We start from the raw sequence: 17,620 nt of genomic DNA, 5'->3' as shown, positions 1-17,620 counted from the left end.
AAATACAGACCCCCGACCAGACCCCTAAACAAATATTAAGTAGATCAGATCCCCTAAACAAATACAGAACCAATACCAGACTCCCTAAACTAACACAGACCCCCGACGAGACCCCTAAACAAATAGAAAGTAGATCAGACCCCCTAAGCAAATACAGAACCAAGTCCAGCCTCCCTAAACAAATACAGAACTCAGACCGACTAAACTAATACAGACCCCAGACCAGACCCCTAAACAAATACAGACCCTGGACCAGAACACTAAACAAATACAGACCCTGGACCAGACCAACTAAACTAATACAGACCCCTGACGAGACCCCTAAACAAACACAGAATTCAGACCGACTAAACTAATACAGACTCAAGACCAGACCCCTAAACAATTGGACCTCAGACCAGAATCTCTAAACAAATACAGATCACAGACCATACATCCTAAACAAATGGATAGTAGATCAGACCCCTGTAGTAATAAAGATTCCACAGGAAACGCTCAAAACAAGTACAAACCCCAGAGCACATCCCCTAAGCAGATACAGACCACAGACCAGACCCCATAAACAAACAGACAGTAGACAAGACCACCAGAACAAATACAGACCCCATGCCCTAAGAAAATACAGACACCAGACCCATGGAACAAATCCACAGTAGACAAGACCCCTAAACACACATCTCAGAGAAAACAAATACAGAAGCCACCAAACCAGACCTCCAAAAGCGATACAATTCTGCCCCTGACACCACCAGTGCAACTACAGATGACCATCTAGTCTGCCCTCCCTTCCTCTGGCCCCTGAGGGGCCGTGACTTGTCCAGATGAGATATTACTTGTACAGAGTGATAGCGATACGTAAGAGAAAGTTGCGGATGCCCACAGCAGCACAGAGTATTTCAGGGGGTGATCTGACTTTTTGGGAAACTGAGTGACCAATCCACTGGAGTCAGACATAATAAGGAGCAGAATGGATCTTTTCCCAACCCCCTGCTCTGACCGGATTCAGGAGCTGTAAAGATTTGGCAGATCCCAATATTCCGCCGTCTCCCCCGGCTCTATGGTTATTGTTTGTTTTCCCGTCTCTCGTCACGCTGCCGATAGTTGTGCCTTTACGGGGGCCGCTCTCTGCAGCGGAGACTTTCTAATGATGGAGCGCCTCGGCCATCATCGCATGATAATGCTTCCTGAATAGAGTCGCTTCCCCTAATAAATCATCCTTATCCCAGTCATCTCCATTGCATTCCCCCAGCGTCACTCCTGACAGTGACGGATGGGACAAGGCTCAAGTTTTTATTTTTCCTTTAAATGTTTAGAAAAAAATAAATAAAATATATCAGCGTTTCCTCACCAGGAATATTTCTTTATGAAGATCTTGGGTGACGGACGGAGCATAAATAACTCCGATACCAAACCGCAACCTGCGCACATGATTGATGTCCGGATAAGAATGAACAGCAAAGTAATACCGCTTACTAAGCATATCTCCCTGGAAAGGGTTAATGCATCATTGATGACAGATTGAGCAATAACAGATCGATGGGGTCCAAGCCTAATAAACAGGGGGTCCTACCACTGGAGACCTTCACCATCCACGAGACCAGGTGTGAGAGGTGCTGTACAGAGCATGTGCCACCAGCACCACAAGAACAGGTGTGAATGGTGCTGTACTGAGCATGTGCCACCAGCACCACAAGAACAGGTGTGAATGGCAGCCAGCACTCCTGTAGATAGAGAATAGGAAGGTGCTCGCACATGCTCACTACCTCTCTGTTCAAAAAAGGGGACTTTGGGACCCCCGTTCTCATAATTAGTGAAGCGTCCCAGTAGACCAAGAGCTGTGACCTCCATCAGTCTCAAGAAGAGGGGTCCCTGAATGAGGCAGTATTGAGCATGTGCGCCAGCTTCTGAAGTCTCCGGTTGTGGTACTAGCAGGTACGCAGGACGCAGTGACGAGACGTGAGACGGTTTAGTGCTTTTAGTAATAACTTTTATAGGCCTAGAGGTAACTGTCCTCAGTCGTAGCCTAACCAACCAAAGGGGTAACAAGAGTTGCCCTCGCAGGGGCTCAAAACAAGCAAACACGAACAGAGTAGAACATGACTACGTCCGGTGGAAGCCGGTCACTATAGGGCCGCGGTATGGCCGACTACGGGTCCATAACTATATAGTCAACTTAACCGTCCTGACATCCCTCGGCGTTCTGGATGGTGGTTCTTCTGCGTAGCAGCCGCTGGGCCCAGCTGCTGAAGAGTTGACGTAGTCTTCGAGCGTTCCGACGCTCCGGTGACACCGGGGCACCACAGGCCACAGAGGAGTCCTTGGACGGATGGGCCGCAGCCCCCGGACTAGGGCAAGCGGCAGCGATGTGTGGTGGCGATTGGCAGGCCACCTGGGCAGCTAACAGCTGCGACGGGGAATCCGCGGCAAGCAACGGCCCAGCCCTTGCCGAGGACTGGAGTGGGACAGTAGTGGCCGCCGACAGCACTGGACTTGCCGCGGCCACGGGTGAGAGTAGGGCGGCTGTGGGTGGCGGGAGACGGGCCGCAGCTGCAGGCTGGAGCGAGGCGGCAACGGCCGCGAGCGACCGCGGGTAGGCCGCAGCCGTGGGCTGAAGCGAGGCAGCAACAGCCGCGAGCGACCGCGGGCAGGCTGCAGCCGCGGGCTGGGGCGAGGCGGCAACGGCCGCGAGTTGAAGCGTGGCAGCGGCTCTCGGACAGTCGTCTGGGCACAGTCCCTCTGATGTCCTAGGTGAACGTCTCTCCTGGCTCTGGTCAGTCGCTTTGGCTCTCAGTCGCTCCCATGGGCTCCTGCTGCTTCTGTCCTGGTCTGCTGACTCACCGTGACCCGTGCCCCTTTTATACTGGCTCCTCCCCCAGCCCATCTGTCCAACTTAACAGTCCGTCCCTGAACTTTGTCCCCTGGGAACAGTTTCCCCCGGAACCTAGGTGACGGTCCCCTTGGTTTCGGCGCGGACACTCGGCGGAGGCCCTTCTTCCCACACTCCCCCGTCCTGTATGCTCGCCAGTCCTCGGGTGAGGGTTTTGGTAGACTCGGGTTAGTCTTTCGAGACGACAGTCCTTGTCGCCATACGAACTGGTCCTGTTCGTAACGTTCAGGGTTTTTTCCAGCTGTTGATCTCTCGGAGCGTCAAAGTTCGGGTATGGTGGAGTCTTCTGGGGTGGTGGATGATGGTAGGATAGTCGAGTCTGGTGGGATGCCCGAGTCCACTGTAGTATCACTACTTGGGTGACCCGCGGATGCGGTTGGGGAGTCCTCTTCATCGTCCAGGTCCCAGACCGTGGGCTGGGGGTCGGGGACCTGAGGGATCGGTTCGGGACGCATAGGATCAGTGGACGCACAAGGCCGTAACATGTTACGGTGCACTACACAAGTGAGAGGTACGTCGTTTCCTTCGGATTGTATTTCATACATAGGCCCGTCGGGGCTTATCTGGTGCAACATTCGGTACAGCTTTTTCTCCCACCATGGTTCTAACTTGTTTTGGGGGCATTGATCTAGTACGAGTACCCGATCCCCAGTCTGGAAGTTAACTGGTGGGGGCAGCGCTCCCCCCGGGTGTTCTAGCTCCCGGAGTTTTGTATGGACGATTCGGTGGAGGGTCTGCAGCCAGTGCCTTCGGACCCACTAGGATACTCCAGTCCAGGGCTGGGGTTCCTCCGGGTTTAACTTCACTTATGGGATTCCTTTGCCTTCCCGTCCAAACAGCAATGAGTAGGGGGTGTAACCAGTCACCTGGCTATTATATACCCACACCAGCTCAGGGACGTATTCAGGCCAGCAGGCCTTCCGGTCGCTCTCCAGGGTACGCAACATTTGGATTAGTGTTCGATTGAATCGTTCGCAGGCTCCGTTTCCCTGCGGGTGGTATGGTGTAGTCCGAGACTTATCGATACCGTAGAGATGATGTAGTTCTTCCATGACTCATCCTAGGAAGCACGCTCCTTGGTCCAAATGTATTCGTTGCGGGCAGCCGTACACTTGGATAAAGTTTTTACAAATCGCATAGGCGGCCAACTCCGCTGTCTGGTCTTGGGTGTGGGTGACCACGGTGAACTTGGTGAAATGATACACCATAACGAGACAATGTTCATACCCCTGGTAGGCAGGACCTATGGTCAGATAGTCCACCGTGAGGAGCTGATGTTACAATTGTCTGCACCGGGGCTCGTTGCGCGGGAGGTTTAGCGAGCTCGCACGGGCGGCAGGTTCGGCAAACTTCTTTCACAGCAGCGTGCAAGCGTGGATGGTACACTATCTGCTGCAACCATTGCAAAGTCTTTTGAGCACCAAAGTGAGCCCCCTTTTCGTGGGCTTCCCGAGCCAGTTGGCTGAGATAGGCTCCGGGCACGATCACCTGCCATATTGTAGCAGACGTTGTTCATGACACGACTTTTCGATATAAAAGTCCCTTTTTGATGACTAGTTTCTCCTACTGATGCAACATCAGCAACATATCCTGGGTCAAAGTCTGTCTCTGTGAGCCAGTGGGCAATTTGCGCTGGTCACTCATCGGCGCAGGAGTCCAATTTCTCCATCTTCCTGTTGCTGCTGGATCCACTTGTCGCGGGGCTGTTCCAGCATTCCCCCTAAGGGTCCCGGATGAGGCGCTTCTTGCGCGTTGGCTGTAAGTGCGGTGGTGGTGAGGGTGAACGGCGTCTCTTATCCTTCTAATTCGTCGTCTCGATTCCTCCCTGGGGTGGTGTGTCGGATTCTGGAGAGTGTGTCAGCGTGCACGTTTTGAGCCCCTCTTTTATAGATGATCTTGTAGTTGAACTTGGCCATCCGAGCCACACACCGCTGTTCCAGGGCGCCCAGTTTGGCATCCTCCAAATGGGCTAGTGGGTTGTTGTCAGTCCGCACACCACCTCGGAGCCCTCCAGATAGTCTGCAAATGGCTCAGTCATTGCCCACAATACCGCAAGGAGCTCGAGCTTAAAGGAGCTGTAATTGTCCGGGTTGAGTTCAGAGTCATGCAGCGACCGGCTACCATAGGCAATCACTTTCTCTCGGCCGTCCTGCACCTGTGACAACACAGCTCCCATCGGTATGCATAATGAACGGTTACGAGAAATCCGCATACGCCAATACCAGGGCTTCCGAGAGTGCAGCTTTGAGATCTTGAAACGCATCCTCTTGCGGTAGTTGCCACTGGACCTTCCGGCCATTCGCCCCGGCTGGAGTCCCCTTCAGCAGGTCCTGCAGGGCTCGGGCTCGGCGTGCAAAATTCTTCACGAACCGACGGTAATAGCCGGCCAACCCCAAGAAGGCCCGCACGTCTTTCACCGTCTCGGGGTAGGCCACCCCTGGATGGCAGCAACCTTTTCCAGGGATGGTCTGACACCCTCTGCCAAGACAGTATGCCCCAGATACTCGATCTGGGTGCGGAACAGGTGGCATTTCTGGAGCTTTACCTTCAACCCGTACTTCTGCAGCCGGCTGAGCACCTGCCCCAACCGCCGCAGGTGGTCCTTGAACGTGGCGGAATAGATGATGATATCGTCCAGGTATATCAACGTGCCTTCAAAGTTGAGGTCTCCCAGACACCGCTCCATCAACCGCTGGAAGGTTCCCGGGGCGTTGGCCAGCCCGAACGGCATCCGATTAAACTCGAACAGTCCCAAGGGAAGGATAAATGCTGTCTTGGCTCTGTCTTCCTCCGACATCGGCACCTGCCAGTACCCACTGGCTAGGTCTAGAGTCGAGAGGTACGTTGCGTTCCCCAAGGCAGACAGAGACTCTTCTATGCGGGGCAGTGGATACGAGTCCTTGATGGTGCAGGCGTTCAACTTTCGGTAATCCACACAAAAACGCAGAGTGCCATCTTTTTTGCGAACCAGTACAATGGGGGCCGCCCAGGGGCTCTGGCTTTCTCGTATGACCCCCTTCCAAAGCATTTGAGCTTAATAGGGTTTTCACTTCCTGGTATAGCTGCGGTGGTATTTGCCGATATCGCTCCTGGATGGGGGCCGCTCCTGCCGTGGGGATCCCATGTGTGATGGCCGTGGTACATCCAAAGTCATCCTCATGACTGGCGAAAACACTGTAATATTGTCCGAGAAGTGTCTCTACCTGGAGAATTTGAGCTGGCGCCAGGCCGGAAAGTTCGGCCCACATTCTCTCCAGGATGGCTCGACCTTTCTCCTGGGTCAAGGATACGTCAGCCTGTAGGGTTCGTATCGTTACTGCCCAAGGATCTTCGGGCTGCACCTTCAACCGGAGCGCGGGGTCCGGCAGCATCTCCTCCAAAGGACTGGGCAAGCGGCAGCGATGCGGGGTGGCGATTGGCAGGCCACCTGGGCAGCTAACAACTGTGACGGGGAATCCGTGGCGAGCAACGGCACAGCCCTTGCCGCGTACTGGAGCGGGACAATAGTGGCCGCCGACGGCACTGGACTTGCCGCGGCCATGGGTGAGAGGAGGGCGGCTGCGGGTGGCGGAAGACGGGCCGCAGCCGCGGGCTGGAGCGAGGCGGCAACGGCCGCGAGCGACCGCGGGTAGGCCGCAGCCGCGGGCTGGAGCGAGGTGGCAACAGCCGCGAGTTGAAGCGGGGCAGCGGCTTTCGGACGGTCGTCTGGGCGCCGTCCATCTGATGTCCTAGGTGAACGTCTCTCCTGGCTCTGGTGAGTCACTTTGGCTCTCAGTCGCTCCCACGGGCTCCTGCTGCTTCTGTCCCGGTCTGCTGACTCATCGTGACTAGCGCTCCCCGCCCCTTTTATACTGGCTCCTCCCCCAGCCCATCTGTCCTTCTTAACAGTCTGTCCCTGAACTCTGTCCCCCGGGAACAGTTTCCCCCGGAACCTAGGTGACGGTCCCCTTGGTTCTGGCCCGGACACTCAGCGGGGGGCCCTTCTTCCCACACGGTATAAATGAAGCAGTGAGCATGTGCGACCACCACGCCATTCACTGCACAAGGCGACCATGATTAGTGAAGAGTCCCAGCGGTGCAACCACTATTGGTAGGATTATCATGGGGGTCTTCTGCATCCTGCTAGTGCATTCGTAATTTGACCTGGTTTTTGTAAGGCGGCTTCTTTTTCGGTGACATTTATTTTAATTTTTATCCTATACAGTGAGCTAATGTATGTACATGGTGACTGCAGCAGCAGAATAGTGAGTGCAGCTCTGGGGTATAATACAGGATGTAACTCAGGATCAGTAATGTAATGTATGTACACAGTGACTGCACCAGCAGAATAGTGAGTGCAGCTCTGGAGTATAATACAGGATGTAACTCAGGATCAGTAATGTAATGTATGTCACAGTGACTGCACCAGCAGAATAGTGAGTGCAGCTCTGGGGTATAATACAGGACGTAACTCAGGATCAGAAATGTAATGTACGTACACAGTGACTGCACCAGCAGAATAGTGAGTGCAGCTCTGGAGTATAATACAGGAGGTAACTCAGGATCAGTAATGTAATGTATGTACACAGTGACTGCACCAGCAGAATAGTGAGTGCAGCTCTGGAGTATAATACAGGATGTAACTCAGGATCAGTAATGTATGTACACAGTGACTGCACCAGTAGAATAGTGAGTGCAGCTCTGGGGTATAATACAGGATGTAACTCAGGCTCAGTAATGTAATGTATGTCACAGTGACTGCACCAGCAGAATAGTGAGTGCAGCTCTGGGGTATAATACAGGATGTAACTCAGGATCAGTAATGTATGTACACAGTGACTGCACCAGCAGAATAGTGAGTGCAGCTCTGGGGTATAATACAGGATGTAACTCAGGATCAGTAATGTAATGTATGTACACAGTGACTGCACCAGCAGAATAGTGAGTGCAGCTCTGGAGTATAATACAGGATGTAACTCAGGATCAGTAATGTAATGTATGTCACAGTGACTGCACCAGCAGAATAGTGAGTGCAGCTCTGGGGTATAATACAGGACGTAACTCAGGATCAGAAATGTAATGTACGTACACAGTGACTGCACCAGCAGAATAGTGAGTGCAGCTCTGGAGTATAATACAGGAGGTAACTCAGGATCAGTAATGTAATGTATGTACACAGTGACTGCACCAGCAGAATAGTGAGTGCAGCTCTGGAGTATAATACAGGATGTAACTCAGGATCAGTAATGTATGTACACAGTGACTGCACCAGTAGAATAGTGAGTGCAGCTCTGGGGTATAATACAGGATGTAACTCAGGCTCAGTAATGTAATGTATGTACACAGTGACTGCACCAGCAGAATAGTGAGTGCAGCTCTGGAGTATAATACAGTATGTAACTCAGGATCAGTAATGTAATGTATGTACACAGTGACTGCACCAGCAGAATAGTGAGTGCAGCTCTGGAGTATAATACAGGATGTAACTCAGGCTCAGTAATGTAATGTATGTACACAGTGACTGCACCAGCAGAATAGTGAGTGCAGCTCTGGAGTATAATACAGGAGGTAACTCAGGATCAGTAATGTAATGTATGTCACAGTGACTGCACCAGCAGAATAGTGAGTGCAGCTCTGGGGTATAATACAGGATGTAACTCAGGATCAGTAATGTAATGTATGTACACAGTGACTGCACCAGCAGAATAGTGAGTGCAGCTCTGGAGTATAATACAGGATGTAACTCAGGATCAGTAATGTAATGTATGTCACAGTGACTGCACCAGCAGAATAGTGAGTGCAGCTCTGGGGTATAATACAGGACGTAACTCAGGATCAGAAATGTAATGTACGTACACAGTGACTGCACCAGCAGAATAGTGAGTGCAGCTCTGGAGTATAATACAGGAGGTAACTCAGGATCAGTAATGTAATGTATGTACACAGTGACTGCACCAGCAGAATAGTGAGTGCAGCTCTGGAGTATAATACAGGATGTAACTCAGGATCAGTAATGTATGTACACAGTGACTGCACCAGTAGAATAGTGAGTGCAGCTCTGGGGTATAATACAGGATGTAACTCAGGCTCAGTAATGTAATGTATGTACACAGTGACTGCACCAGCAGAATAGTGAGTGCAGCTCTGGAGTATAATACAGGATATAACTCAGGATCAGTAATGTAATGTATGTACACAGTGACTGCACCAGCAGAATAGTGAGTGCAGCTCTGGGGTATAATACAGGATGTAACTCAGGCTCAGTAATGTAATGTATGTACACAGTGACTGCACCAGCAGAATAGTGAGTGCAGCTCTGGAGTATAATACAGGAGGTAACTCAGGATCAGTAATGTAATGTATGTACACAGTGACTGCACCAGCAGAATAGTGAGTGCAGCTCTGGAGTATAATACAGGATGTAACTCAGGATCAGTAATGTATGTACACAGTGACTGCACCAGCAGAATAGTGAGTGCAGCTCTGGAGTATAATACAGGATGTAACTCGGGCTCAGTAATGTAATGTATGTACACAGTGACTGCACCAGCAGAATAGTGAGTGCAGCTCTGGGGTACAATACAGGATGTAACTCAGGATCAGTGTTATATGTGACTTCTCTTCATATAAAGTCTATGTACCACCATTATATCCAGCGGTGGACATATTGTGTCCTATCACCTTCTCTCCAATAATGCATATTTTTCCACAATTACATACACATAACACAATGAGAATATCCTAATGGTTCCTTTTGTCCTTTCTCCTTTTCCCCCTGAAGGAACCAGGATTGTTTATCAAGCAGACAAATTAGACTTTATCGGTTTCTTAAATGCCGAGACCTTTTGTGGTGAATGTGATGCAGCGGTGAAATGACTGCAGTAAGTAAAGCAGAAGCCAAGTGCTGGGTTTGCATTTGATTAGTAGTGTGAATTGGTTCCTAGGTGCTCGGCAATGAAAATATTTAACATTAACCTTTCCGATGAACTGCGTGATGTGCTTAGCATGCAGGATATGTATCTGCGGATTGGATGGGGGCTCGCGATGCTGCCCCTCCGCTTCATCTCCATCATCAGGGGCTCTGCCGATCCATCTCAGCCTGGTGGGATGTTTATATAGGGGCTTGACCTTTCTTTATGCTTCTTTATGCTGACATACGTTGATCGCTCCATTATTACCCCTGGATGTGTAGGGGGGCTGATGACTTTCATATCTACATATATCTCATGTACAGGCAAACTAAAATGAGGTGTCCAGGACTAGAAACAGCGCCTCACTTATCTATAGGTGGTCTTTGGTATGGCAGCTCAACTCCATGGAAGTGAATGTAGCTTCAAGGGTTTTTTTCCATCTTCATAGATGGATATTTTCGGATAGTGCTCGTAAAAACAAGCGCTTTTGCAATTTACTGCATGTTAAAATTTGCAGCCGTTCTTGAGATACTGACACTTTTTTTGTCTCCAACTGGTTGCCTAGGAAACCGACCACCGCTGCTGTCTAGCTTGTAAGCACTGCTCTCAACCTGGCAGAGATTAGGAGATGACAGCACGCTCCAGTGATCTTGACCAGCTTCAAAACAGTGCTCTCAAGCTCAATAGAAAAATGCTTGTAACCACTGTGTGTATTTTGTTGCCTACCAGAGGAGGTCGGTCTCCAAGGCAACAAGCTCTAAAACAAAAAAAAGAGATGTTAATATCTCAAGAACGGATGAAATTTTTTACAAGCAGTAAATTGCAAAATTGCTTGTATTTACAAGGACTATCCAAAAATACCCATTTTTTGAAAATGAAAGTAACCCTTTAACTGCAGTACCACATACAACCTGTGGGCTAGGGTGGTGCTGTTTTTCAGAATTTTTTTTTTTTTAGCTAATCTTGAATAACCCTAATCTGATTGGATCTTCAAAGAAGGGTGGATCTCTTGTCGATTTCTTGGATATTTTGCTGTCGTATGTCTCACATATGTCTATAGAACATGGGCCCTGGAGAGTTGAGTCCATGTTTAATGAACCCGGAGAGACAGGATTAAAATGTCCCACAAATCTTTAACGCAAAATTGCAAAACTGCAGCGTAAGCATGTATGGGGATTAGTGATTTGCATCTCTTCCATGAAGCATATGTCCGGCCCCGGCTCCGTCTCATCTTTACTCTTTGTTTTTTTTTTTTTTTATTCTTTTACTGGAACAGATGTAAAGAATTTAATGAGTTTTTTTTAATAGAAAATTATAATAGTAATAATAATTACTGTTCCTACTAAACCTCATTTATTTAGAATATATTGCAAGAGAGGACCCATGTAAGACCCAGGTCATGGAGTTGAATTACTGCAAACAGCATTTCTTTTAAGCAGAAAAAAAGATGCTGCGCTATATTAGTACCTGGACTCAACTTTTACAGAAAAGCAGGTCCCAGTGGTGCCAATGAGGAGCTGTTCCTGGTGCTGAAGTGTTGGTGAAGTCTATAAAAACACAAATCCAGTGAAGACACATTTCCCCATTACTGAGACAGGAGATGGCAGTTGGTCCCTTTAAAATTCTATCAAGGAGGAGGAGCTAGTGGAACACAGACATTCTAGGGAGGAGCTAGTGGAACACACAGACATTCTAGGGAGGAGCTAGTGAAACACACAGACATTCTGGGGAGGAGCTAGTGGAACACAGACATTCTAGGGAGGAGCTAGTGGAACACACAGACATTCTAGGGAGGAGCTAGTGGAACACACAGACATTCTAGGGAGGAGCTAGTAGAACACACAGACATTCTTGGGAGGAGCTAGTGGAACACAGACATTCTAGGGAGGAGCTAGTGGAACACACAGACATTCTAGGGAGGAGCTAGTGGAACACACAGACATTCTAGGGAGGAGCTAGTGGAACACACAGGCATTCTAGGGATGAGCTAGTAGAACACACAGACATTCTTGGAAGGAGCTAGTGGAACACAGACATTCTAGGGAGGAGCTAGTGGAACACACAGACATTCTAGGGAGGAGCTAGTGGAACACACAGACATTCTAGGGAGGAGCTAGTGAAACACAGACATTCTAGGGAGGAGCTAGTGGAACACACAGACATTCTAGGGAGGAGCTAGTGAAACACACAGACATTCTAGGGAGGAGCTAGTGGAACACACAGACATTCTAGGGAGGAGCTAGTGGAACACACAGACATTCTAGGGAGGAGATAGTGAAACACACAGACATTCTAGGGAGGAGCTAGTGGAACACAAAGACATTCTAGGGAGGAGATAGTGGAACACACATACATTCTAGGGAGGAGCTAGTGGAACACACAAACATTCCACTACAGTTCTCCATAGAACATTATAAGCACCAACTGTCACTTTCTTTCTCAGTAACAGGAAACTCTGTATTCACTGAAGACACATTTTACCCATGAATTCATAATTTTGAGAATGAGAAATCAGAGCAGGAGTAGAAACAAACAGATTTCTCTAATGTTTATATATTTCAGTTTCTTACTTTTATATATTCGCTGTTAATTTCCGGGAAAAAAAAACATTTTTTTTTTGTTAAATATTCATAGCTAAATGGGCTCCATTTTTTACTAATTCAGTACTTGAGCATTGTTAAATTTGAACAATGGTTGTGAGACCAATCGGACATATTGGACTCCATTGACTTTATCATTGACTAAAAAGAATCCAACGGAGTGCAAGAAGTTTTATTTTTTCCCTGCGACATTGGTCTCATGTGTATTGGGATATAACACCCAGTCTCCCCTATTAAACCACCTAAAAAAAAAATGGCTTCAACGTCTTTGAAGACAACCCTGATGGAATTTGCTAAAAAATGAAAAATAAAATAAAAAGTAACTAAATAAAAAATACTAAATATATGAAAAAACAATAAAAAACATAAAACAATAAATAAAAATAAATAAAGTATAAATAAATAAATAACTAAAATGTAAAAATGTCAAATTTAAAAAAAAAATCCAAAACCTCTTCTCTTCAATAAAAGAAAAACTCAAAAAAATGTTAAAAAAAAGTTACATTTCTAGAAGGCATTTTTTGGCTGCTTAAAAAAAAAATCCATGCGAATAAAGCCTAATGAAGATTGGTGATAATGTGCTGATTTAAGACAACTTGAAGCAGTGACTTGCCGGCGCCTGATGGTGATGACACTGCCCATAGAAGGGCGGAAAAGGTATGCATAAGCGCACGAGTGCAGGGCGCAGGCATGGGATACCGGCGCCACAACTGCACGTCATAGGACACTGTGTCATGCTTGGGAGGGGGTGGTACGTAAATTAATAATAATAAAAAATCTTTATATAGGGCCAACATATTCCGCAGCGCTTTACAGTTTAACAGTTTCAAAACACAAGTCATAAGTAACAACATTAACAATACAATAATTAAAGCAAAATAAGACGACCCTGCTCGTGAGAGCTTACAATCTACAATGAGGTGGGGGAGATACAAAGTACAGGTGTGTATTTACAATGATGGACCAGCCATCTTGAGGGAGCGAGGGATGGATGGAGATAGTGAATGGGCTATACACGCACACTTACACATAAAATGACTGATTAGCGAACGTGATAGGCCGCTCTCAACAAATGTGTTTTGAGGAAGCGCCTAAAACTGTGCAAATTGTGGCTAGTCCTAATTTCTTGGGGTAGAGCATTCCAGAGGATAGGAGCAGCAGGGGAGAAGTCTTGGAGTCGGGAGTGGGAGGTGTGGATTAGTGCAGAGGTTAGTCGAAAGTCGTTTGCAGAGCGCAGCGGTCGGCTAGGCTGATAGACAGAAATGAGGGAGGAGATGTAGGGGGGTGCCGCACTGTGGAGAGCTTTGTGGGTGAGAACAAGTACTTTGAATTATATCGTATAATGAATGGGCAGCCAGTGTAGCGACTGGCGAAGAGCATAAGCGTCCGAGTACCGATAAGCCAGATGGATGACCCTGGCCGCTGCATTAAGTATGGACTGGAGAGGGGAAAGTCGAGTAACGGGGAGGCCAATTAATAGAGCGTTGCAGTAATCCAGGCGGGAGTGGATCAATGCGACAGTGAGGGTTTTTGTTGTTTCCATGGTGAGAAAAGGGCAGATTCTGGAGATGTTCTTTAGGTGTAAGCGGCAAGAGCAGGTAAGAGATTGTATATGGGATGTGAAGGAGAGATTGGTGTCAAACATATCACCCAGACAGCGCGCCTGCTGCCGGGGTCTTATTATGGTGCCACCCGCGGAGAGGGAAATGTCAGATTTAGCGAGGTTAGTAGACGGCGGCAGCAGAAGTAGTTCAGTTTTTGAGAGGTTAAGTTTCAGATAGGGAGCGGACATGATGTTGGAGACTGTAAACAGACAGTCACTGGCGTTCTGTAGTACAGCGGGGGTAAGGTCGGGGGATGATGTATATAGTTGTGTGTCATCAGCATAAAGATGGTACTGAAAGCCAAATCTGCTGATGGTCTGTCCAATTGGGGCCGTGTGGAGAGAGAAGAGGGCCAAGGACTGAGCCCTGAGGTACCCCGACAGCGAGAAGAAGTGGAGATGATGTGGAGCCAGCGAACAAAACAGTGAAGGAGCCGTCAGAAAGATAGGAAGAGAACCAGGAGAGAGCGGTGTCCTTAATGCCTAGTGACAGGAGCCTAGAGAGTAGGAGACGGTGGTCAACAGTATCGAAAGCTACAAAAAGGTTGAGAAGAATAAGCAGAGAGTGGTCACCGTAACATTTTGCTGTCAGAAGATCATTGGTAACTTTGATGAGTGCAGTTTCTGTCGAATGTAGGGGGCGGAAGCCGGACTGTGAAGGGTCTATGAGGGAGTGAGTGGAAAGGTAACGGGTAAGGTGGGAGTAGACTAGGCGCTCCAAAAGTTTAGAGATGAAGGGGAGATTGGAGACTGGTCTGTAGTTGTTGGTGCAGGATGGGTCGAGAGCGGGTTTCTTTAGTAATGATAGAGTGTTTGAAGGAGGATGGGAAAATGCCAGAGAGTGAGAGATTAAAGATTGCAGTTAGGTGATTTGTGACGACAGGAGAGAGAGACTGGAGGAGATGTGAGGGAATGGGGTCAGCAGTGCATGTAGTCGGATGAGAAGAAGAGTCTGGAGACTACTTCTTCTGTGATGGGATCAAGTGTGGAAAGTGAGCCAGAGGAAATGCAGGGAGGGATGGGAGTCACAGCACTTGGTGGTTGGGAGCAGATTTCTTGACGGATATTATCTATTTTCTCTATAAAGTGGGAGGCCAGGTCTTCCGCACAAATGTCTGTGATAGGGGCTTGTGCTTTTGGCCTGAGGAGTGAGTGAAAGATGTCAAAAAGTTTCTTGGGGTTGTTGGCTAGTGAGGAGATCAGGGTGGTGAAGTAGGTCTGTTTGGAGAGGTGAAGGGCAGAGTTATAGGTTCTTAACATAAATTTGAAGTGTATGAAGTCTTCTGGTGTGCGGGTTTTTCTCCATCGGCGTTCAGCATTTCTACAGCATCGCTGGAGAAGTCGAGTTTGCGATGTAAGCCAGGGCTGTTTTACTTTTTGCTTGGAGGTTCTGATGGTGATGGGCGCTTCTTGGTCAAGGGTGCTTCTAAGAGTGACCTTGTAGTGATGAACAGCCATATCAGGACAGGAATAAGAGGAGATTGGGGACAGTGATGAGTGTAGGGAGTCTGAAAGTGTATGAGGGTTAATGGTTTGTAGATTTCTGAATGTGTGGTAGGTAGGAGTGTTCTGGGGTGGGCGAGGATTTGTGAGCATGAAGGAGAGAATGTTGTGGTCAGAGAGGGGAAGCGGTGAGTTATTTAGGTGGGAGATTGAACAGAGCCGGACAAAGACCAGGTCAAGGGTGTTACCGTCTTTGTGTGTCTTAGAGGTTGAGAGTTGTGAGAGGCCTAGAGAAGTGGTTAGTGATAGAAGCTGGGATGCAGATGTGGAAGTGGGGCTGTTAAAGTCTCCCAGGATAAGGGTTGGTAGTTCTGAAAACATGAAGTGTGGCAGCCAGGCTGAGAAGTGGTCAAGGAAGTGGGTGGGTGAACCTGGGGGCCGGTGTATAACCGCTTCTCTGAGGGGGAGGGGACAGAAGAGCCTGATGGTGTGGACCTCAAAAGAAGGGAATGAAAGTAATGGAACTGGGGGGATGACCTGGAAAGTGGGGTGGTACATAAATTAACACAGAAGGCAGAGTATTCTTCCAGGCACTGCACACCCTGGAGCCTGGAAGAAGTAATTGACATAAAAGATTAAAAGTCTATTTCTCAGCAGCAATGAGACATTCAGGTAGGACTATTTTAACAATTCTATTACCTGTAGGCCCATAATAGTAGCTTAAAAGAATCCCATGGGGTAGCAGATTCCCTGTTATCAGCAAGGTGGTAGGCTATGTATAATGCACCTATGCCATAGGTCATGCACCATGTGATATGCAGATGTTGCCACTTCACTATGGTAGGGACAAAAAGGAAAAAAATGAGAAAAGAAAGTTTGCGACGCCAATTATCCTCTCCTTCCTGGTAGTGTTATGTAATGTGGTACACTCCAAATAGTCCAGAAAACAGGGAGGCCAGAGGGGCTTTTGATAACTTTTACTTGTTGCAAGATTACACGGTACATCCAGATAAACAATGATTTAATGGGATCGTCCACTACTAGGACAACCCCTTCTTGAAATGTTTGGCACGGATAAAAAAAAACAACAACTATACTATAGAGCCATTCCACGGTGTCGGCATTCGCTTTTCTCGGGGCTGTCATGCGGTGTTGTGACATGTGGTGCCCGGTGCCCAATCAGCACTGCTGCAACTGTCTAATCATGTGACCTTATGACCAAATATGGAAAGCAGTGCTGTTTGGTTAACACTTTACACCCTCCTGATAGCAGAACATAACAAGTCCATCACTCTATACATATATAAACCACTTTTATGCCCTGAATTCTAAGGTACATCATCTGCAAAGGGAAATGTGAACATTGTGCACAACAAACCTAACGAGGCTCTGCTACACCTTAAAGGAACATACACTACAACTTTGGGGTATTACATATTTTCACACCATTTTTTTTTCCCAGCAACCAGAAGCTGCTTTCTTGGCAGAAAAACATACGTTTTGTTGCATTTTTTTGCAGCATTTTTTTAACTGCGGATTCCATGTTTAAGCAGAGAAGGGGTTAACGGCGCGGTTGTAAGGCATCGCGCACCATGAGGCCGGAGGTGATTGCGCGGCACTCGACAACTGCTAATTGACTGACGCTCGGCGCCCACGTATATTCCGTGTATCCGTTTTATTGGTTTCTAAGAAATGGAATTGATGGAGTGACGCCGCGGAGCAGAGCTGTGTGCTGGCTAGAATTGCTCACGCACGCTTTCACCTCCGACTATTTGCATATTATTCAATTAATATTCTTCCCAGAGATTATCAGCCTCTCTGGTGTCTCTTTCATGCATATATCAACAAGAACTACAATACTCAACATCACGTTTGATTTAGAGAGGTGACTAATCCGGCAGCTCGTTACAGAGGTTTTTCTTTTCCAGCAGAAAAAGGTGAATATTTATGTTTTTATTTCTATATTTTATTTACGCAGCCTGCAATTTAATTAGAAAAACATGGCGGCACGTCTGTCCGAAGGTTAATGTGACATTGCAAGTCAATCCCCAGTAATTTGAAATCTGAGTTGTAGTACCTCATTCAGCCTGTTAACAGGAGTGGCGCTGTTTCTGGAGCAAGGTGTCGTGTCTCACTTGGTCTAGATGAGCAGTTGTTGTGCGGCGCATGGCGTTGGTGCAGCGTGGAGGTCCAGTGT

The 17,620-nt window shown here is 48.0% G+C and overlaps 1 long non-coding RNA gene across 1 annotated transcript in view; it reads right to left on the bottom strand.

Annotated features, from left to right (window-relative positions):
* The window catches only part of LOC141097743 (uncharacterized), a 180,364-nt gene extending 163,471 nt beyond the window's left edge, over window positions 1-16,893 (bottom strand). The window contains exon 1 of the long non-coding RNA XR_012234039.1: window positions 16,123-16,893. This is a non-coding gene — a long non-coding RNA (uncharacterized lncRNA). The remainder of the gene's footprint in view (window positions 1-16,122) is intronic.
* Between the last annotated feature and the right edge of the window lie 727 nt (window positions 16,894-17,620).

This window comes from Dendrobates tinctorius, unplaced genomic scaffold, assembly GCF_039654945.1.
Source record: "Dendrobates tinctorius isolate UK_male_01 unplaced genomic scaffold, ASM3965494v1 ptg000009l, whole genome shotgun sequence".
NCBI classification, from domain to species: domain Eukaryota; kingdom Metazoa; phylum Chordata; class Amphibia; order Anura; family Dendrobatidae; genus Dendrobates; species Dendrobates tinctorius.
Note: the sequence above shows the minus strand (reverse complement) of the source record. Positions and strands in the feature narration are given on the sequence as shown.